The 22,353-nt window shown below is 45.0% G+C and overlaps 1 protein-coding gene across 2 annotated transcripts in view; it reads left to right on the top strand.

Moving 5' to 3' along the window:
- The window catches only part of EYA2 (EYA transcriptional coactivator and phosphatase 2), a 229,514-nt gene that overhangs the window by 49,116 nt on the left and 158,045 nt on the right, over positions 1 to 22,353 (top strand). The gene's annotated exons all lie outside the window — the stretch shown is intronic.

The raw sequence follows: 22,353 nt of genomic DNA, 5'->3' as shown, positions 1-22,353 counted from the left end.
GTCAGCGGGGGTTAAGGAGGAGACCTGAGTGGTGTCGGGTGTGGAGGGCCTGCAGGTAGCTGTTGAAGGGAGGCAGGTGTCCACACGAAGTGCCCGGGGAGTGCAGGGGCTGGAGGGTTGGAGGTTGAGTTTGGGTTCTGCCTCCCGCCCCTCCCTGGGGAGTGTGACTCGTCAGCTCTCCTGTGGCCCAGGTATTGCAGGCATGATGGATATTGGGCTCTTCTTTGAACACTTTCTCTTTGCCAAACACTCTGCTAAACACTTTCAAGTATTTATTCATTAAACTAGAGGCCCAGTGCACGAAATGCATGCACTGGTAGGGTCCCTAGGGGCTGCTGGCTACCAGCCAGGTACTCCCTCCCTTCCGTTGGCCGGCCCCGCCCCCTGGTCAAACTCCCAGGCGAACTCCCAGTTGAGGGGACAGTTTGCATACTACTCTTTTATTATGTAGGATACCCTCACAACAACCCCATTGGTACGTACTGTTATTATTCCCATTTTAGAGATAAAGGAATGAGGTCCAAAGAGGATACCATCAAGTTGCTAGCTGGGACTCCAGCTAGGCAGTGTGGCTCTGGAGCCTGTGTTCTCCAGCCTCTGTAGTGGTTACCTGGGAGCCGTTTTGCCTAAGTTTGAATTTATGGGGCAATAATAGCCAAGGGTTGTCCTGAGGATTCAATGAGTAATACATTCAGTGAGTAATACACTTAGAGCAGTGAGTGACCGGAGCTTGGTAAATGTTGGATAAATCATAGTTAGTGGTGCACTCCAGTTTCCCAACTTGAGGTAGCAAGTAAGTAGTAGAGATGGGGTCCGCACTCATGGAATGGGTGGACAGAACTGGAGCTGCTGGGCTCGATCCCGCCTCTGCCACTTGCCCTCTGGGCTGCTGACCTGCGGTATGAGTATTAACTCTCGTTATTTGGCACTGTATGTCAAGCACCTGGCACTGAGCCGGGCCTCAGTTGTGAACCCTTTCTAAGTGTGACATGTTGGTCTTGTTCAAGGTCAAACAGTAATTCGAACACCAGGACTGGGGTGCAGGCTCACAGCCAACTCACTCCTGAGCAACTAAAGCCCCATTTAAAAGGGGCCAAGACACCAAGTTTGGTTTCTCTTCTGGCCCCACAAATCCTTAATCCCTTCTCCCCACCCAGCAGTGGGCCCAAATTAGAGCTTTGGGGCCAGTGGGGCCCCAGAGCCCTGGTCCTCGGAGGGGGCAGCCTCCAAGAGTGATGCAGAGTCACAGCCCCCCAGGGCCACTCCCGTGCCTGCCTGGGCCCCCGGGCTGCACAGCTCCTGAGTCTGACCTCGTGTGCCTGCTTCTCGTCGTGTCTCAGAGAACTGTTTTCCTTGGCTTAGGACGGAGACAGGTGACCCCACCTGGTTGGTTCGGGCCCAGGCTTGCTCAGCCTCCCAGACACTTCTTCTTGGCCTCTTGACTCCCCCAGGTTGGCACAGCCTTGCCCTCCTTGGCTCCCGTCTGCCATGCCGTTCCCTGCAAGTACGAGTGGCCCTTTCTAGAATGTGTGTGTTCAGTCAAGGTTGACAGACTTCCCAAGCCACTGTCTGTTGACTTTTGTGGGAGACTCTGGCTGTTTCTCCAGGACATTTCTCTCAAGCCTCATCTTCTCTCCTGGGGTGTGGACTCAGCAAAGGAAGCAAGGGAACCAGCTGGATTGTGTCCAAAGAGAAAGCTGGTGTCTATGTTGACCCGGACTAGACAGGTAAAGTGTAGCCCCTGATGAATGTTTGGAGAGCTTTAAAATGCAATATACAAGCAAACTGTTCCTGACAACCAGAATACCAACAAAGCAAGCTCTTACTAATATATCTCTTATACTTCATTCATTCATTCATTCATTCATTCATAATATTTAGTCAGCATATACTCTGTGCCAGGCTCTGTTGTTAGGTCTAGGGATAGAGTGGGAACAGTCTTTTATTTATTTTTTATTCAACCACTCCCTTTTCATTCATTTATTCATTTATTTATTTATTTTTATTAAATGTACTAGAGGCCCAGTGCACGAAATTCATGCACGGGGGGTTGGGGGGGAGGGGGGAGTGTCCCTCAGCCTAGCCTGCACCCTCTCCAATCTGGGATCCCTCTCACAATCCAGGACTGCTGGCTCCCAACTGCTTGCCTGCCTGCCTTCCTGATTGCCCCTAACTGCTTCTACCTGCCAGTCTGATCACCCCCTAACCACTCCCCTGCCAGCCTGATTGATGCCTAACTGCTCCCCTGCCAGCCTGTTTGCCCCTAACTGCCCTCCACTGCAGGCCTGGTCCCCCCCAACTGCTCTCCCCTGCAGGCCTGGTCACCCCTAACTGCCCTCCCCTGCAGGCCTGGTCCCCCCAACTGCTCTCCCTTGCAGGCCTGTTCACCCCCTAACAGCCCTCCCCTGCAGGCCTGGTCCCTCCCAGCTGCTCTCCCCTGCAGGCCTGGGTCCCTCCCAACTGCCCTTCCTTGCAGGCCTGGTCGCCCCCAACTTCTCCTCTGCCGGCTTGGTCACCCCTAACTGCCCTCCCCTGCAGGCTTGATCATCCCCAACTGCCCTCCCCTGCTGGCCTGATCGCCCACAACTGCCCTCCCCTGCTGGCCATCTTGTGGCGGCCATCTTTTGTCCACATGGGGGCAGCCATCTTGTGTGTTGGAGTGATGGTCAATCTGCATATTACTCTTTTATTATATAGGATAGAGGCCTGGTGCATGGGTGGGGCCGGCTGGTTTGCCCTGAAGGGTGTCCCGGATCAGGGTGGGGGTTCCCTTGGGGTGTGGGGCAGCCTGGGTGAGGGGCCTGTGGTGGTTTGCAGGCCAGCCACGCCCCCTGGCAACCCAAGTGGAGGCCCTGGTATCTGGGGTTTATTTATCTTCTACAATTAAAACTTTGTAGCCTGGAGTGGAGCCAAGCCTTCTGCTTGCTCCGTGGCAGCAGCCATTTCTGTTGGGATTTATGTATCTTCTATAATTGAAACTTTGTAGCCTTAAGTGGAGGCCTGGGCCTGCCAGGATGTGTGGAAAGCTTGGCTTCCTCCATTGCCAGGGGCAACCCTAGCCTCCTGCTCTTTCCAGCTCCGTGGCTGCCGCCATTTCTGTTTGGATTTATGTATCTTCTGCCATTGAAACTTTGTAGCCTTGAGTGGAGGCCTAGGCCAGCAAGGGCAGGCGGAAAGCTTGGCTTCCTCCATTGCCGGGGAAACCCAAGCCTCCCTCCTGCTCTCTGTGGCCGTAGCCATCTTGGTTGGGTTTATTTGCATATTTTCTCCTGATTGGCTGGTGGGCGTGGCTTGTGGGAGTAGCAGAGTGATGGTTAATTTGCATATTACTCTTTTATTAGATAGGATTGGGGTGACATTGGTTAATAAAAGTATATAGGATTCAAGTGTACAATTCTACAATACATCATCTATATATTGTATTGGGTGTTCACCAGTCAAAGTCAAATCTCCGTCTTTCACCATTTATCAGTATGTCCCATTTGTGTTCTTCTACCTTTCCCCACCCTCCTTTCCCTCTGGTAATCACCATACTGTTGTCTGTGTCTATGAGGGTTTGTTTTTGTTGTTGTTGTTGTTGTTGTTGTTTTTGTTTAATCCCTTCACCTTTTTACCCCAACCCCCTTCCCTCTCATAGCTATCAGTCTGTTCTTTGTATCTATGAGTCTGTTTCTGTTTTGTTTGTTTATTTTGTTCATTAGATTCCACATATAAGTGAAATTCTACAATACTTGTCTTTCTCTGACTGGCTTATTTCCCTTAGCATAATACTCTCCAGGTCCATTCATGCTGTTGCCGAAGGTAAGATTTCCTTCTTTTTTATGGCCAAGTAGTATTCCATTGTGTAGATGTACCACAGCTTTTCATCCACTCACCTACTGATGGGCACTTGGGCTGCTTCCAAATCTTGGCTATTGAGTGGGAACAGTCTTGTCAGGCTCTCTATCCTTGTGGAACATATTAAGGTCTCAAGCAGCACTGTCCAATAGAAATGTAATAGGAGTTAGAAATATGAGCCACATATGTAATTTTAAATTTTCTAGTAGACACTTTAAAAAATATATAGAGTCTGGCCAGGTAGGTCAGTTGGTTGGAGCATTGTCCCATACACCAAAATGGTTGCAGGTTCAATCCCCAGTCCAGGTGCGTATAGAGGCAACAGATCAATGTTTCCCTCTTACATCGATGTTTCTCTCTCTCTCAAATCAATCATAGCATAGTCTCAAGTGAGGATTAAATGTGTGTGTGTGTGTGTGTGTGTGTGAGAGAGAGTAGAGAGAGAGAGAGAAATTAATGTTAATATATTTTATTTTACCTAAATTGTCAAAAACATTATTATTTCAACATATAGTCAACATTTCTGTGATTACTAATACATGATTTTACTTTATTTTTTTTGTACTAAGTCTTTGGCATCCAGGGTGTGTTGGGACACATCTTAGTTTGGACTAGCCATGTTTCAAATATTCAAAAACCACAGGTGGCTCATGGCTACTGTATAGCGCCTAATGGGAGAGGTGAGCATGACACAACTAAATACTCAGCTAATTATTCATTGCAGTGGTAACGAACGCCATGAATGCAGAGCTCGGGGTGCAGTGACAGCTAATCCAGTAAGGGAGGTGGTGGTACCAGTAGAGGTCAGGGAAGGCTTCCTGGAAGCAGTGACGTTGCGACATGTTTGCAGAAACCTAAAAGTGAGAGAGGCAGGGTGAGCATCCAGGGCGAAGGGAACAGCTGTGCATACACCCCAAGGTGGCAAGGAACAAACATTGCTCAGAAACAGGTTTCTCAACCTTGGCACTTAGGACATTTGGGGCCAGATGCTTCTTTGTCGTGGGGACTGTGCTATGCAGTACAGGATGTTTAGCAGCATGCCCGACCTGACCTCCACCCACGAGATCCCAGTAGCACCCTCCCCCAATTGCGGCTCCAGATATTGCCAAGCGACCCCTGGAGGACAAAAATTGCCCCCACTGAGAACCTCTGCTCTGAAGGACGTGTTAGCGCCTTCCACCTGCGTAGCTCTGTGTCCTCACGCAGGTGGTTTCATCTTCCTGGTGCTCGGTTTTCTCTTCTGTAAAAGGGGGAGATGATACTGTTTATCTTATGGGTTATTTTGAGAATTAAATAAGCCAGTCTATGTAAACACCTAACGGAGTGCTGGCACACAAGGAGCCCTTTCTCAGTGTGAAGATTGGCTCAGAGGCCCCTCGGTCTTGTCTGTGTTCAGGTAACAGGAACTGCTAGCTGGATTTTACCAGCGAGAGTGAATTCCATGATCCGCAGTGAAATCTACCAGGGTGTCGGTTCCGGGCGCCAGCAGTGCCGTCTGTCTGCCCCCTCCTGGATGACCAGGAATTAGATCAGTGCCTGTCACATAGTGGGTGCTCTGTAGTGTTTATGGAATGAATATTTGACGTCAGTCCTTGTGAATATCAGAGATGACAGACTCCCAGGGTTCTTCAGTGCCGCTGTCAGCTGAAGTGTCATCAGATGAGCCACCGTAACTCAGAGCCCCAAACCTGTTTCAGCCCCACGATGCACCCTTTGGGGGGTTGTTTAGTTTTTCCCAGCAGGTTCTGGTGGGATTTTAAACCTGGCCAAGGGCAGATCTCAGAAGGGGGATCCATGCTTCAGGCTGTTGAGTTTAGCCTTCACTTAGAACTTGGAAACTCCTCCCCCTTTTGTGCACAAACACCGTTATAATACAGTTCACTATTAAATGTGGGGCAGAGGGGGATGCGGAGGGTCACGCATGTTAAAAAAAGTTAAATATTGAAAGTGCTGTTGATGAATGGTACGTGCGAGATTCTGTGTAGAGGCTATGAGGCTGTAGGGTCCTTATTCAGCGTTCATTTAACTACTACTTATTGGCTGACGTTTAGTGCCATTTACAGTTTCCGCCCTAGCTGCCAAGGATGCAAGGCCCCACCCCCACCCCATATAGTGATCAAATAAATATGCAGCATAATTGAAGATAGCGATCAGATTTGTAAAGACAAATACAACAGGGTCAGGGAATGGAAAGCAGGGAGTGGGGTGGAGGTTGGAGAGATGGGGGAATAGGTTTGATAATATGCTCAGGGAAGTCATTCCTGAGGAGGTGACATTTGAGAAAACACCTAAGTGGAGTGAGGGAGTGAGTCAGGAAAAGAGCTGGGGAGGAGGTAGAGTAGGGACCGTATTTAAGATGGCACAGGTATGGATTTGAATTTTGTTAGGTATGTCCATATTTTCTAATGCAATGTGGCAGAGAGAAAAGACTTCAAGTTCAAATTTGGAGGAAGGAACAGCAAGTGAAAAACCATGAGATATTTGAGTAATCGCAGAAGGGCAGTGTCCCTGCAGGAGAGGCAGTAAGGAGATGAGAGTGGAGGGGTGCTCAGGGCCCACGTTGTGTGGGGCCTTGGCTTATGGGTTATATTAAGCCATCCAGAAGTCATTATGGCCAAAAGGTGTTTTTTCCTAATTATTTGCAATTATTTTCCAAATGTGGGAAAACATTCCATCGACTTCACGTAATGCAGGAGCACAAGGTTTCTGCTCCAGCTCGGCCTGTCTCATTAGCAGAGGGACCTGAGGACATTTGTTTAACAACTAGGGGCCCGGTGCACGAAGATTCATGCACGGGGGCGGGGAAGGGGGGGTCCCTCCGCCCGAGCTGCACCCTCTCCAATCTGGGAGCCCTCAGGGGAGCCCTCTCCAATCCGGGAGTTTCTGTCTGTCTTTGCAATCATATGAGCGAATTGTCTGAGACCCCAACCCAGTTTGGTTTGTTGCTCACAGAATAATAGAGGCTTTTTTTTTTCTTTGCTTCATTGGTGGAGATTTCCTAGAAGTTTTAGGATATCTTCCCTTTAATTTTTCCTAGAAGACTCTGATTTTACTTAATGTCTCTCACCTTTGCTTTCCCTCCATCCCCCACCGTAACAGTAACTTGCTCCAGGCTTACTTTGCTCTAGTGTCTAGGAGATCTGTCTGCCACTAGAACTATGATTCCCAGCATTCCTGGTTCTCCCCACACTCCCTTTCTGCTCTGTCTCCCTCCCACAGCCTCCTGCTCTGCCAAGTCCTCCAAGCCGCTAGCTCTCCCTCTCTGCTCTCTGTCTGGCGGCTTGGGGAGCCAAGTTCCCCAAGCTGCTCCACTCTCCGCCAGCTCTCCCACTCTGCTGTCCACCCAGTGCCTGTGTATGCAAATTAACCCACCATATTTGTTGGGTTAATTTGCATACTCACTCCTGATTGGCTGGTGAGCATAGTGGAGTTATGGTCAATTTACATATTTCTCTTTTATTATATAGGAGGATTGGCCTTTCCCTTGTAGGGTGGAGAAGAGCGTTTACTGTGATCCTGCTCTGTTCTAAGAACTACACAAGTAGTATGTCATTTCATCCTCACAACAGCCCTGGAAAGATGAGAAAATTGAGGCAGACACGTCAAGCCAGATCCCATTCCACTAGGAAGTGGCAGAGCTGGGGTCTGACCCAGGCACCTAAGCACCCGAGGGAGCCTGCGTAGTCACCCCACTGTTCCAGGTTCCGGCTGGCTCCGTCTACCTCACAGGCTGGTTGGGGAGTGCAGTGAAGAAAGATTTGTGACAGCAATTTGCCATGAATATGTATTAATATTCTCTCTCCCTTAATTTTTTAAAAATTAATAAGCCCCTAATGAAATAATTGATTCATCCCATAAGTGATGAAACCATTAGATCAGAGGTTTATGGGGAACTTTAAAATGGAAGGAGAGTGTCTCTACCCGCACCCACTGACCCCTATTCGTATCCGTAGAAGGGGGCACCTGGACGCTGTGCCTCTTCTGATGCGATGAATGGGAAGAACTTTGAAGCATTACTGCCCCACCCTTCAATTACTCTGAACCTAATTTAATTTTAAAGTAAATATATGGGAAATAAGTTACCACCATGGGGAAGCAAACAGAAAAATCCAGAACGTGAGATATTCTGCAAAACAACTTAGTTTTGTCAACATGTCAATAGTCTGCATAAAAAGGAGGGGAGTCTATTCTAGATTAAGTAAGTGTACCTAAGCACATGTAACATGTGGACTCTGTTTAGATTCCGAATCTTACAAACCAACCTTAAAAAGCCATGTGGAGACAGTTGGCGGGGAAAGGTAGAGTAGGGACCGTATTTAAGATGGTACAGGTATGGATTTGAATTTTGTTAGGTATGTCCATATTTTCTAATGCAATGTGGCAGAGAGAAAAGACTTCAAGTTCAAATTTGGTTTTAAAACTTCACTGAAGAGAAAAATAAACAAATAAAAAGGCTTAGAAGAGACCCATGTGATAAAATCTTGAAAATGGTTGTGATTGGTGTTTGCTGATTCATTTTACTATTCTGTCTGCTTTTGCATGTTTGAGATTTTTCATTTTTTTAAAAAAAAGAACAAACAAGGAGGAAAAAGAAAATGACCTCGCTGTATGAAATCATATAAAATCGAGGCAACCTCAAAACAAGAAGAAAAACATTTAAAAACTCAGGGTAATGGTGTAATTAGAGGAGATCAGTCATTAGGGAAGATTAATTTTAAGACATCTGCTGCTGTTGGTGGCAGATGGCAGGAGAGGGGAACATTCAGAGTCAGACATCCTGGCTTTAAGTCCATCTCTGCCACTTATAGTTGATTTTAGGCAAGTGACCTAAACTTCCCGTCCCTACTTTCCTCATCTATAAGATGGGATCCGAGTTTTCCCTCTCCTGTAGGGGCTACTGGGAAGACTAAGTAAGCTCAAACGGGAATCGCATTTAAAACAGTGCCTGGCTCCTAGACAGCGCTTACTGCATGAGGACTATTCTTACTTCAGGTTTGTAAAGGTCATTGCTTCCTGGGGGCACGAATAAGGATTTGGGGAGCATGAAGGTATTCTAATATCCTAATATAAGTTTTTAGCATTCAGTTTCTCTCACCGTTTCTCCAGTATTTTTCTTCCATCCATTCCCCTTCACTTAATTAAAATGCCCTAGTCTGGAGTTTCAGAATGAGTCTCTCCATGGTTTAAGATGGTTTAAAATGGGTCCAGGTCATTGCGGTCGGTTGTGGTTGGGTGAGCAAGAAGGAGAGGAACAGTGACGGGCAGCGATGCTTGTGTGGTATCCACTAAGGGTAGGGGATGTAAAGTCAAAACAAAATGCCTTTGTAACCGAAGAGAATGCAGCCTGCAGCCTGCAGCCTGCTGCTTCCTTTCCTGTCTCTTGGGGGGCCAGCGCTGGGGCTCCCCGTTGCCTCCAGCACTTGACATTCTCCAGCCATCACTGGCAGGGCCAGGCCTTCCCTTACAGTCAAAGTCACGGTGTTTCATTGTGTGCTTTGTTTTGATGGTTGTGGGTTGGGTTGGGTTGTGTGTTTTTTTCCTTGTTTTTTTTTTTCTATGGCTCTGCATGAGAAATGTTCTATAAAGTTCTGCATCTCGCTCCAGGGCCCTGTTGAACCCAACCTGAAATCAGCAGAATGTGTGTGGTCCTGTCCTGGTTGGTCACCGCACATTGGGTACTTTTTGAAGGCTGCCTCTGTGGGCCTAGGGAATATTGGGAAAAGGCATTGTAAAATGCAGGCATATGAACTTGAGTTATGTTTTTTAAAAAGCCAATCTCAAGCGGTTATATACTGTGTGATTGCATTTACATAACATTCTCAAAATGACATTTTAGAGTTGGAGGTCGGATTCGTGATTGCCAGGGATTAGAGGTGCTGGGGGCGGGGCTTGGTGAGCCTGGAAAGGGACAGCATAGGGCGATCTTGGTGGTGATGGAATAGTTCTCTGGATCGGTGTGATAAAATGACGCCGAGCTCTACACAGTCACACATTGCACCAATGTCAATTTCCTGGTGTTGATATTGTACTCCAGTTGTGTAGCATGTAATAACTGGGGGGAAATTGAGGGAAGGATACCCAGGACCTCTCTGTACTATTTTTTTACAACTTCTTAGGAATCTATAATGAAGTCAAAATAAAAAGTTTAAAAAATATATCCCATGGACAGCAAAACTGGATTAGCCAAAACAAAGGGCCCTTGTTTCATATGCTATTAGGAATGAGGGAAGTGTGATAAAACTCTCCCTCAACCGTTTTTATTCTGCACCAAGTTCACATGATGAGAATTTATCCGCCTGCGTGGGAGAGCTTAGTCTGAAGCTAAGATCCTAGACCCGGGATGGTTCTCCTTCCCAACAGGACTCCCTACAACATAAGGCTGAACGATGGTGGTGAGGAGTTGACTCTGAGGAGGCACATTAAAATAATTGCTGTGTGTTCCTACAAGGGTTTTGGATAAAAGCTTTCAGCTCAGGGTATAGAAACAACGCAAGGGTGAGGACAGGACACGACCATTGGGAATATAAATTGGATCAGCCACTCTGACAGTGTCCTTGACAATTTCAAAGGTAGACCCAGCAATTTTACTTTGGGGTATCACACCTAGAGAGCTACATGCACGTGTGCCCAAGAAGGTCTGTCCCCGGCCATCCGTGTGACATTGGTTATAATAACAGAAGTTGGGAAAACTGGGGACTGGCTGAAAGGAACTGGGGTGTAGACATACCTGGGAATGCTGTGCTGCAGGGAAAAAGAATAAGCCAGATCTCTGCATCCTGACATGGAAAGAACATCCAGATATTTTTATGCTCTAACCCGTTTGGCTCAGTGAATAGAGCGTTGGCCCTTGGACTAAAGGGTCCCAGGTTCGATTCTGGTCAAGGGCATGGTCCTTGGTTGCTGACTCCTCCCCAGTGGGGGACATGCAGGCAGCAGCTGATTGATGTTTCTCTCTCATCGATGGTTCTAATTCTCTATCCCTCTCCCTTCCTCTCTTTAAATTAATAAAATATATATATTTTTAAAAGATAGTTTTATGATTAGAGTGAAAAAAGTCTTGGAACAGGATGTACAGATCAATGGCATTGGTTAAAACATGTTGATAAAATACTGTACATAGGGACATACTAGTATTTGGCCGTTTGTGTGTGTTGATGACCAGAGAAAGGTCTTCAGAGCTATTCATCCTGTTAGTACTTGGGATATAGTGGCCAAAGCAACTTTAATTTTATCTAAAATTTTTAAATTTATTTACAAATGTTTTGAGATATTACCTGGGTGGTTAAATTTTTATCTTAAGAAAGAAAAGTTAATGCAGTTATTTTTTCAGCTTGAGGAGACACATCTATGAGACTAGGCTGTCCATATCCCAGCTCTCTGGGGTCACCCCTGATGAATGCCACCTAAGACGGGATAACAAGTCCCACTCTAGATCTCAACTTCATGAGAGCAGGGAACAGGTCTGTCTGATTTGGCATTGTATTCCCAGTGCCTGAAACAGGCCTTGGCCTTCAAAAAAAAGTGAAATAAGTTAGTAAAAAGAGCAGACTTTCATTTTTTGTATGTGATATGAATAGAGGCAATGATGCCAAATGATTGGCAGCCTGACTTAATGAATGAATGAATCAGTGAATGAATTTAGCATCCACTGTGTCCCTACTTTATCTGCCTTCTTCATAGCCTTTGGAGAGGAGACTGAAAGTATCTTGTTCATCTGAGCAGATGGTTGCCTATGTATCCCAGCCCTGCCCCCACAACTTCTATTAAGTGATACCTTCCCTGTTATAAGGGAGGTAGGGAGGAGAAGAGGCTTGTGACTGCACCATTGTAGCATGCGGGGTCTTGCCGGGGACATAGAAGTAGGCCACAGTAACAGCAGCCCCCAAATTTCACTGGTAGGTAGTTGATTCCTACTCGAACTTTCACACTGAACTCCAAAGATGTGATGCACATGTGACCAGAATGGGGGTCACAGTCTTCTAAGATAGTGCTATTCAAATGTAGGCTGTGTCCCTGTATTGCCAGCAGCTCCCCATAGACACCTCCCAAGGCTCATGCCCAGTGGGAAAGGGCATCTCTTCTGCAGGAGCTCATCCTGGGCCTCTCATTAGCTCCCATGGACGCGTGACCACGACCCCTGAGCCAGTCACTGTAGATGGGGGGATGGGAGTTGCTAATTGCCAGGCTCAGGGTCAGCCCCACCCAAGCCACATTGTCTGAGAGTAGGGGAGAGGCAGTTCCCCCAAAGAAAGAAAGGATGCTATTGCCACAAGACCCACCAGGCCATACCCAGGACCCCACTGCTCCTGCACGCTCCTCCTTAGTGATGGCTCCATGCTGTGTCTCTGGAAGTTTCCGCTTTCTCCTCCTGCTTTCTTAGCTCAAAGCAGGACCACCGAGATAATTTTTCAATATATACATGTATCAAATCATCTCATGTACACCTTAAACTTATATGTCAATTACATTTTAATAAAGCTGGAAATAATAAACTATGGGGGGATAGGGTGGAGCAGGACTACAAAAGACATGGCAACCAGGTAGAGCTTAATAGGCTCATAACCACAATGAACGAGTACCTTGTGTCATCTGCACAGGAGCTTTTGGACCACTCCTCCCTTCTGGGATGGCCTGGGGACAGTAGCATCCAACATCCATGTCCTTCTGACCATGTCCTACATGCAGTCCTAACACTGGGAAGAAGAGTGAACCAGGGGGTCTCAGACTCACGCCTAGAGGGGCCAGGCAGGCATATCAGTGAGTATCCCATCTGGGGTGGTGACAATAGCAGTGACCAGCACATATAGCAGGAACTCCGTAAATACTGGTTGAATGAATACATTTATTCATACAGTAAATTCACCTATCATGCCACAAATATTTATTAAACAGCTCTCAAGGGCCAGGCCCTGCAGAAGATTTGGGGAATGTAATGGGGGACAAAACAGACAATATCCCTGCCATCAGGTTGCTTATAGTCTGGTCCGGAAGACCGATGGAATTAAATAACTTACATACGCCTGGAAAAATTGTTATAGTGACTGCTCTATGAGAGGGTGGGATGTGGGCCTGTGGAAGCTGCTCTAGAGGAACGGGCTGTACTCAGAGGGGGGGGGGGGGGGGCTGGGGAAATCATGCTAGAGCTGAGACCTCTGAGGGGCAAGCAGGAGGGAATGGTGTTTCAAGCAGAGGGAACAGCATGTGCAAAGGCCTTGGTGCTGGAACAAGACATGGACTGAAGGAAAGCCTGATCAAGGCTGTGTCTTGGCTTCATTCTCAGAATAACGGAAAGCATTGGAGGTTGTAAGCGACGGTAAGGTGAGGACGCAGGTTCATTTATGTTGTCTGCAGCCCCGCAGGCCACTGCGCTGAGAACAAACTGGAGGGAGGCCACAGTGGCCCCCAAGGAGATGGGCGCAGAGGCTGTGGGAGCTGTCCAGGGCAGAGAGGGTGATGGCCATGGAGGTGGAGAGCCGTCAGTGAGTTCCATGGATATTTAGGAGGTAAACTTGATGACGCCTAGAGATGGATTGGATATGAGAGTTGAAGGAGAGGTCGGAGGGGGACAATCCTGGGCTTTTAATGTGAGCACCGTTCCCCCTGAGGTGGGGGAGACTGGGGCAGACCCAGTTTGCGCCCAGCAGATGTATTTAGAATTGAAATCAAATGGGGCCAGAGGTGTGGGGGCGGCCAGAAATGTCCAGGGTGGGGCCACAGCGGCTGTCCAACGAAAAACCTGTGATTGCCGTCGGCACGTTTGGATTTCTAAGCCCTTGAAAGATGCTGGGAGTTGGCCTTCTCTCCGGTCCCCTTGGCTGACTGGCCATCTGTCCTCTCCATCCAGCAGGCAAGGCCACTGTTCTCAGGAAAGGTAGCTAGTGTGCTCTGGGGGTGTGTGGAAAGGTGAGCTGCCCACCCGCCTGGGACCCTCCATCTGCTTTTGATCCCCCCCAGCCTTTGAAGTCTCCCCCACCCCCCACCTTCCAGCTGTCGTCTCTCCGGCTCCTCCAGCAGCCTCACACTCCCCCAAGGCTTCTCAGTCCCTGGGGACAGGGGTGGTGACAAGGGTAACAAATGGTGCAAGCCGCTGGCAGCAGCCGGCCAAGAAAAAGGCCAGAGGGCTGGGGCGGGCTGGGGCGTTCGAATGCCTCTTTCTCTCTGCTGCTCTTGGCCTGCTTCGGAAGCAGCAGCGGGGGCCATCAGGGGTTTGCAACAATGCAGCCGGGGCAGAAACGTTTTGTAAATGAATCCCATACCTTTCTTCCTTTCCCTGCCTTCGTGAAAGAGAAGCTAAGTCTTTCTATCCCCCCCTCCCCACCCCACCTCCCCGCGCCCCCTCCAGATTCTGTTAGACTGATTTCCCTCTTCCCTCCCCTGCCAAGAGGCTAAGCTGGTCTCCTATTTCAGGTAATTGTGAGGCGGGGAGAGGGGAAGATGGGAAGGAGGCCTCCCCCTAAATTGTAAACGAACTCAACTCTGTCCGTCAGGCCACCCTAGGAACCAGTGGTTGTCGGATGATCTTCATGGCAGGTCCCCGTGTCCGCCGGGAATGTATGTTTTCAGGCTTTTGTCTGTGTGAATGCAAATCATGTCAGTAGTCGCTACCCCTCAAATGTCAGTTGAGCACCCACTCGCTCGTGCCTTCTCTCGCTTAATCTGTAGAATAGCCTGCCACGAAGGGCACTCTTACTTTCTTCGTCTTTATGGATGAGGCTCAGAGACATTGAATAACTTGCCTTTGGTCATCCAGCTGGTAAGACACAGAGCTAGAATCTGAGCCCCCGTGGCAGATGACAGAGCCGGTGCTCTGACCCGGTGGCTTAGGGGATACATTGGAGCTGGATGGGCCCTGAGTTCAAATTCTGACCCAGTTTTACTTACAAGCTGTGGTTAAGATCACAGACCCTGGAGCCAGAATACCTGGTTGTGAATTCTGGTTCTAGCATTAACCACCAGGTCGCTCTCTGAACCTCTGTCTCCTCATCTCTTTCCTGGACTTCACAGGATTAAGTGAGCCAATGTATGCAAAGATCTCTTGGCTCCTGAGTAAGTGCTCTTTAAGTGTTAGCTATTTTTATTAGAATTATCTGTAAAAAGAGCACTATAATCAGGGCCTGTTAAGACCTTCAGAGGCCTCAAAACACCGAAGAGATCAGCCTCCCTCCTCCACTGCCCCATGTAATTCAGCAATAAAACAATATGACCCACAAAACGCAAACATAAAACTCACCCTGTGCTGAAATGTTAAAAGCTGCTTTTTACATCTTCGTGGCAGAACAGGATATGTTCACTAAATAGGAATGATTCACATTTCCTCGGTGCCTGTGCTTTACTCAGACCTAAATCTGTGTTTAGTCGGCCTATCGGGTAATAGAGGGTAGATAACTATTATCTCCCATGGTGGTTGAGACAATTAAAGGATATGATGTAAAAGTGATAGGTTTAATTTCCTGGCATGTAAGAGGTGCCTGAGAAATGAGAGCTATGATTAGAATTTTTGGAAGGGTTTTTCTCTGTTTGTATTGCTATACTTGTGATGAATGGTTTGCTTCTGCAAGATAGCAGCCTCCTAAGCTATAGCAAGAAAGAACTATTGTCAGGTTCTTAAATTAAGGTCCTGCTTACTCTGTGAGCATCACAGTTCTACTGCTTCAGCTTTGTTAGTGTTATCTGTTTCTTTGCCTCCACAGGATGATGTTTGAATTGCTATAGGGCTGTTTGATTCCATCTTGCATTGCCTACCAAAGATCTAGACTCAGTCAAGTGGCTTATTTCCTTTTGGAGTCAATACCGTGCAAATTAATTGGGGGAAGGGCAAACTTGTTCATTGCTATATCTTGCTGGATTGATTCTTTTATCATTACTGTATGTCCCTCGCAATCTCGATAATGGTTTTAATTGTCAAGTCAATTTGAAGTTATTTCTGCTTTCTTTTGATTAGTGTTTGCTTCATATGGATTTTTAAAATATTTTGCTTTGAATCTTGGTGTATCTTTATATTTAAAAGGGTCTCTTGTAATAATCATGTAGTTAGTTTTTTAAATCCAGACTTGTAATCTTGGTCTTTTAATTTATTCTGTTTATATTTAATGTAATTATTGCAATGTAATGTAAATGTGTATTAAGTTTAATACAATTATTGATAACTTTGAGTTTAAATTTATCACTTTATTTCTCTACTAGAGGCTCAGTGCACAAATTTGTGTACGGGTGGGGTCCGGCCAGCTGGCCTTCCCCAATCAGGCTGGCCGGCGGTGGGTAGGGGACGCAGGAGGTTGGCTGGCCCCGCTCCCAATGGTGGGGGGGCTGATCAGGGGCAGGGGGACTGATCGGGGGCCGGGCTGGCCAGGGGGAGGGGCCACAGGAGGTTGGCTGGTCGGCCCCACCCCCATCAGGCCGGTTGGCTGGCCGCAGTGCGCGTCATAGTGACCAGTCGTTCTGGTCACTTGGCTTTTATATATATAGATATATATAGATTTGTTCCATCTCTTCTATGTTTTTTCTCTACCTTCTTTTGGATTACTCAAGTATTTTTATTATTCTATTTTCTCCTCTATTAGCTTGTTAGTAGCCATTTTTAAATTATTGTCCTCTAGTTACCCTTAACATTATAGCATACATCCTTGGCAAATCTTTTACTATAAATTAGTACTTTTATCACATCCTGGAACATGCAAGGTCCTTAAAACAAGTTAACTTTGTTTATCCCTCTCCTACTCACATAGTCACCTTTTTATGCAGTTCCCTATTCCTTGCAGAATTTTCATGCTCCCAGAACATTATTTTGTAGTGTAGGTCTTCTGGTGGCAAATAATCTTAATATTGGCTTGTTTCACTTTTGAAGGATTTTCTTGCTGGCATAAAATTCTACATTGGCAGGTGAGATTCCTTTTTTTTTTTTCCCTGATAGTCATCATTTCTATTGAGACGTCTTATTTCTCCTTCTTTATAGATAACCTGTATTTTATTTCCCCTCTGGCTGCTTTTAAGATTAATATGTTTTCACACATGTGCAGTTTAACTAATATATACGTATATGCCCAGGAGTGTTTTCTCTTTGTTTATTCTGCTTGGGAGGCACAGAACTTTTTCATTCCATGAGCTTGATATCTCTCATCTGTCTTGGAAATGTTTCTGTCAGTTTTTCATTAAATATAGTTTCTGACTTGTTCTCTCTCTCCTGTCCTTCTATAGCCTCTATCACATGTATGTTAGACCTTTTCTCCATGTCCCATGTTGCTTTTATGGTTTTTTTTAACCTATTTTCCAACCTTCTTTCTGAGATTTGTCTACTGACTTACCTTCCAGTTCATTTAGTTTTTCTTCTGCTATATCTAATCTGTGGTTCAACTACTCTATTGAGTTCTGAATTTCAGTTATTGTATTTTCAGTTTTAGAATTTCCATTTGAGTTTTTTAAAGATCTTAGTTCTCTAGTGGCATTCTATACCTTAAACCTATTTTCTTGATTATATTATCAAAGTTGATGGAGAATCCATATTTGATAATCCCCATATCTGAATCTTATATGGATTTAGATTTTTGTCTTCATTATCATTTCATCTTATATCCTTGCATGCTTGGTGATTTTTATTAAATGCTAAACATTGTGTATAAAAATTATGGTGACTTTGGAAAATGACATCTTCTCCAAAAGGAAAATTACTTTTCTTCTGGTGGGTGGTGATAGTAGGAGGCAAATCACTTTGCTCCAGTAAGGGATTAAGATGACTCAAGGCAGGTTCTATTTGGTGTGCCCTTGCTCCAAGACAATAACCCTTCAGGGGTGTCAATTAAAAGCCTGGTGTATGTTAAACTATAATTAAAAAATAAAATTTTAAAAAATTAAAAGTAAAAGCTTGGTGTGTTTACCAAGGCCTCTCATCCTTAATGGGCCATAACTCCAAAATATGCCTTTGCCAAAAGCTCTGCTTCATTTCTTGCCTTCTTAGCTACCCCTTTCTGTTTGACTTCTCTGGATCTCACCCCACCCAGCTTAGGTATCAGCAAATGCCTCAAAGGTAGTGACTGTCAACAATATTAGGCTCACTTCTCTATTGTTCTCATTTCTCTAGGATATTTGCTAACAGCCATAGTTCAATGCCAATTTTTGTCTCCCCAGCCCAATGAGACTGGAAAACTCTAAACCCTTACTTTCGTCCTCTGTGCTTATAAATTGGCAAATGTCTTGCAAGGAAAAGTGGTAGAGGTCATACTTAACTCAGTCCATTTCTCATCTCTCTGGGGTCCTGGGCCCTCACACCCTGCCTTGGTTGTCCTCCGGTGCCTTAAAACAATGTTTTGTGGCTTTTATTTTTTTTATTGTGTAATGAGATTAAACCAAAATAAAAACTATCCCAGAATATCTGAGGAGTAAATTCAGTTAGAGGGTTGAGTACATATTAGGAAAAATGGCTTATTTTCATTTTCTCCAATATTGGAGGGAAATGCAACTTTAAATCATACTAAGTGGAAGACTTCAGATGAATTAAAGACTTAAATATGAAAAAATTCCATGTCAGTAGTTAAAATGGAGACAAACTTTAATGTCCAAGTGTCAGGGAAAGAATTTTTACATTGGGGGGGGGAAGAACTTATTGGGCAAATACATGACATTTTTAATTCTATACAACACTATAAATAAAGAAAATGAAAGATTAAGGAAACTTATAGCATATAAAACCATAGAATTCTAGATTCTACAAGGCACTCCAACAACCCAACAAGAAAACAAACAAAAAATCCAGTAGAAAAATGGGTAAGGATAAAAGATACAAATAGGCAATTTTCCAAAACTCATATGCCCCATTATTAGGTTGAATATATGCTCAAACTCACTAGTAATCTTAGAAATGCAACTTAAAACAACTAAAGTACAATTTTCCACCCCTTCAGCTTGGCAAAAATTAGAAAGGTGGACAATGCCAGGTGTTAGCAAGAATTTATCAAACTACCGGGAGGGTAAGAGATCAACCAAAGGACTTGTATCCATGTATATGAGCATGACCAATGGACACAGACAATAGGGGGGGTGGGGCATGTGCTGGGAGGCGGGAGCGGGCAGGGAGAGGTCAATGGAGGGGGGAAAAGGAGACTTATGTAATACTTTAACAATAAAGAATTTTTTAAAAAGAATTTATGAAACTAGAATGCTTATGCACTTCTGGTGAGAATCTAGATTAATACAGGAATTATGAAGAGCAGTCTGCTAGTACTTGGCAAAGTTGTGTTCACATATACCCAATGACACAGAAATCCTCTCTCTCTCTCTCTCTCTCTATACACACACACACACACACACACACATATACACACATATATATATGTAAAGAATATGTGTTTATACATAAATATGTTTTATGATTTTATTATGTTTTATATTTTTAAAATATTTATTATATTCAAATGAAGATGTTCATTGCAGCATTGTTTATGATGGCTGAGAGATGAAGGCTTCCTACATGTTCACCATTAGGGCAATGCATAAATAAATAGAGCAGGTGCACAGTATGGACTTCTAGCCACAAGCTAGAGAATCATCCAGCAATATGTATCCATTTTAAAATCATAGTGCAGACTGGGGGTGAAGTCTAATAAACAGAACGAGATCTCGAAGACAACATTATTCATGTAAATTAAAACACGTCTGTCACACATAAAACAACATGACATCATTTAAGAAGACACATTTAATACATTAGAGTTATTATGTAGGACGAATTGGAAACATGAGGATAAACAGGAATTTTTTTAAAATCTTCTTGAAAGAAGCTAATCACTCAATTCTAGATTTCCTCCCTCCCTTCCTCCCAGTCCCTCTCCTCCTCCATGCCTTCCTTCTTCCTATCCCCACAGGTGTCAATCAGATGACAGAATGAATAAGATTCTGTGTCAAGTGCTGTTGGGAAAATACAGATGATTTCCATGTTGCTTGGCCTGCAAGGATATTAGGCAAGGGGTGAAGACACCAAAAGCTTTAGCAGCAATACTCTGTCCCAGAGTTAAAACTCACAAACACATTCCTGCTCTGCTGTAATGTCAACAAATGCTGTTTGGATGTGCTAAGAGCTCTCGAGGATGACAGCAACACTCAGTAAAATAAATAAGCTATGTGACTGAGGCCAGAAGTCACATTGCTATTTCTTTTCTTGTCAGGCTTTCCTGATGGGTTTCAAATGCAAAGGCCTATAGAGACCAGGAGGAAATATAAATGGAAAAGGAGGGTCAAATGTAAGACACTAGGGAGGGGTGGGGACTGTGGCAAACTGGAGCCCATAGGCCTTCACTAAGTTGGTCTGCCACTACTCAACTTCAGCTAATTGTTGTCATGAAGAAATGTGGCACTATTCTTCCATTTTCAAGAGAAGCTGAAAATCTAGGTTTCTGTATGAAATTGCTTTACTTTAAAATATTGGCAATGACTTTTAAACCCTGAGGATGCAGAGAGACAATTCATTTTGTTTTTAACTGGATTTGGTCCTTTAGCTAACAATTTGCTGCCTCTAATACCCATACTCATAGCATCTGGATATTTAGAGACCAGTGCTATCTTTTACATCATTGTTTATTTTTTAACCCTGAATAACCTTTATGCAAAAGGATGAAGGGAATGAGTTTAGATAAAATGCAAATTTCTGGCACCTACAGTCAGACAGTAGGTTCAACGTCTGCTATTTGCTGAGCTCCATACAACATGTTTGAAGTATTCAAAGAACGAGACTCCTAGGCCTCTCTCCTGGAGTGTCTGTGGCATTCGGGGAACAAGAAAACAGGCACACAGCATATATGCATACCTGGGAACATTTAGGAACTAAATGTGTATCCGCTAATATAAAGATATAAGCAGTAGAAGCTGATTTGTGTGGAATTCTTTTATCAGATTAAAAAGTGTATATAAAATACTTCCTATGTGTACGTCCTAGAATAACTGATTTATTTCTTTTTTAAAAAAAATTAAGTGTTTCAGCCCTGGCCAGTGTGGCTCAGTTGGTTGAGCATTGTCCATGCACCGAAAGGTCGCCAGGTCAATTCCCGGTCCGGGCACATGCCCAGGTCGCTGGTTCAATCCCTGGTTGGAGTGTGCACAGAAGGCAACCAATCAATGTTTCTCTCTCGCCCTCTCCATTCCTCTCTCTCTCTGTAAAATCAATAAAAACATTTTTTTTTAAATTAAGTGTTTCAGGCACACAAAGATGCCAGGTAGCAGAGGTAACCAGGTAACAGAGGATAACAGTAGTATGCCCATCACCCTGTTTACAAACTGAAACTGGGCTGGTAAATATTTTCTGGCAGATACTAAATATGTGTGGGTCTCTACCACAATTACTCAGAAGTTGCAGCATGAAAGTGGTCATGGACAATTTGGAGCACAGCTCCAAAAGACTTTATTTATGGACACTGAAATTTGAATTTTATATAATTTTCACATCCTGAAATGTTATTCTTCTTTTGATTGTTTTCAAGCATTTAAAAATGTAAAAGTAATCCTTAGTTCCTGGGTTACACAAAACAGATGGCAGGCTGGATTTTGATGGGCCACAGTCAATGTCAGCCCCTGAACGAAAATGTCACACACACAGTTGACACTCCCAAGGTACCATTTCCCAAATTGCGCCCCCCCCCCCCCACTATTCCCGGAGTTAACCATTGTCCTGAAACTGGTGTTTATTGTTCCTATACATACTGTTATATTTTTATTGCATGTATCTGTATCCCTAAACAGTATATAATATTGGTGTGTGTATTTTGCACCTCATAGAAGTAGTATCACACCTTGGGTACCCTCCTACCTCTTTGCTCAGTACTTTGCCTGGCAATCCATCTGTTGTGCTATGTGGAGCTTCATTCAGCCTTTTGCACAGCTGTATTGTATTCCATTGTGTGAGCATGCTGCCTGGTTATTCATGCCACTGCTAAGTCCTTTCTTTACATGTATCATCTCTTTCCATCTCACCATGACCTCGTCAAGGAGGTACTTTGATAATCCTCACTGTCCAGGTGAGAACACTTTTGACTTAAAGCAATTTGGTCACTTGCTCTGGCTAGGGAGTAGTGACGCTGGAATTTGAACCCACAACCTTTTCATGAAGAAATCTGAGTTCATAACCACTTCGCCTTCAGTCAGTGCGTGTTTATTAACACAATGATATCGGATCCTGACCTTGGATACGGATGTGCAGTCAGTAAACTTAGCCTTTCTCTGAGGACAACTTGAATCGGTGCCAAACATTGCTGGTTGTAGTTGAGTCCTTTGCTAACTGCCATGTACAATGTTGTGCTCATGAACCGGAAACCTCACTTCCTAACCACAGTGGGGAGGAATTTGGGAGGAATAAGTACGGACATAGTGCAAGGGTTGGAAAAGTTTTCAATCAAACAGCCCAGGAGACTTGTCCCTGCCTCTGTTCACATTTTATCAAAATTGTGAGTAATTCAGGAGCTAGTGTATTCTTTCTGGGGAGGGACCACAGTGATGGGCTGTGAGTTTTGCTGCCTAGAGCAGTGGTCGGCAAACCGC

Source organism: Eptesicus fuscus, chromosome 12 (assembly GCF_027574615.1).
Source record: "Eptesicus fuscus isolate TK198812 chromosome 12, DD_ASM_mEF_20220401, whole genome shotgun sequence".
In the NCBI taxonomy this organism is placed as follows: Eukaryota; Metazoa; Chordata; class Mammalia; order Chiroptera; family Vespertilionidae; genus Eptesicus; species Eptesicus fuscus.
The sequence above is the reverse complement of the archived record's forward strand: the minus strand, read 5'-3'. Positions and strand labels throughout refer to the sequence as shown.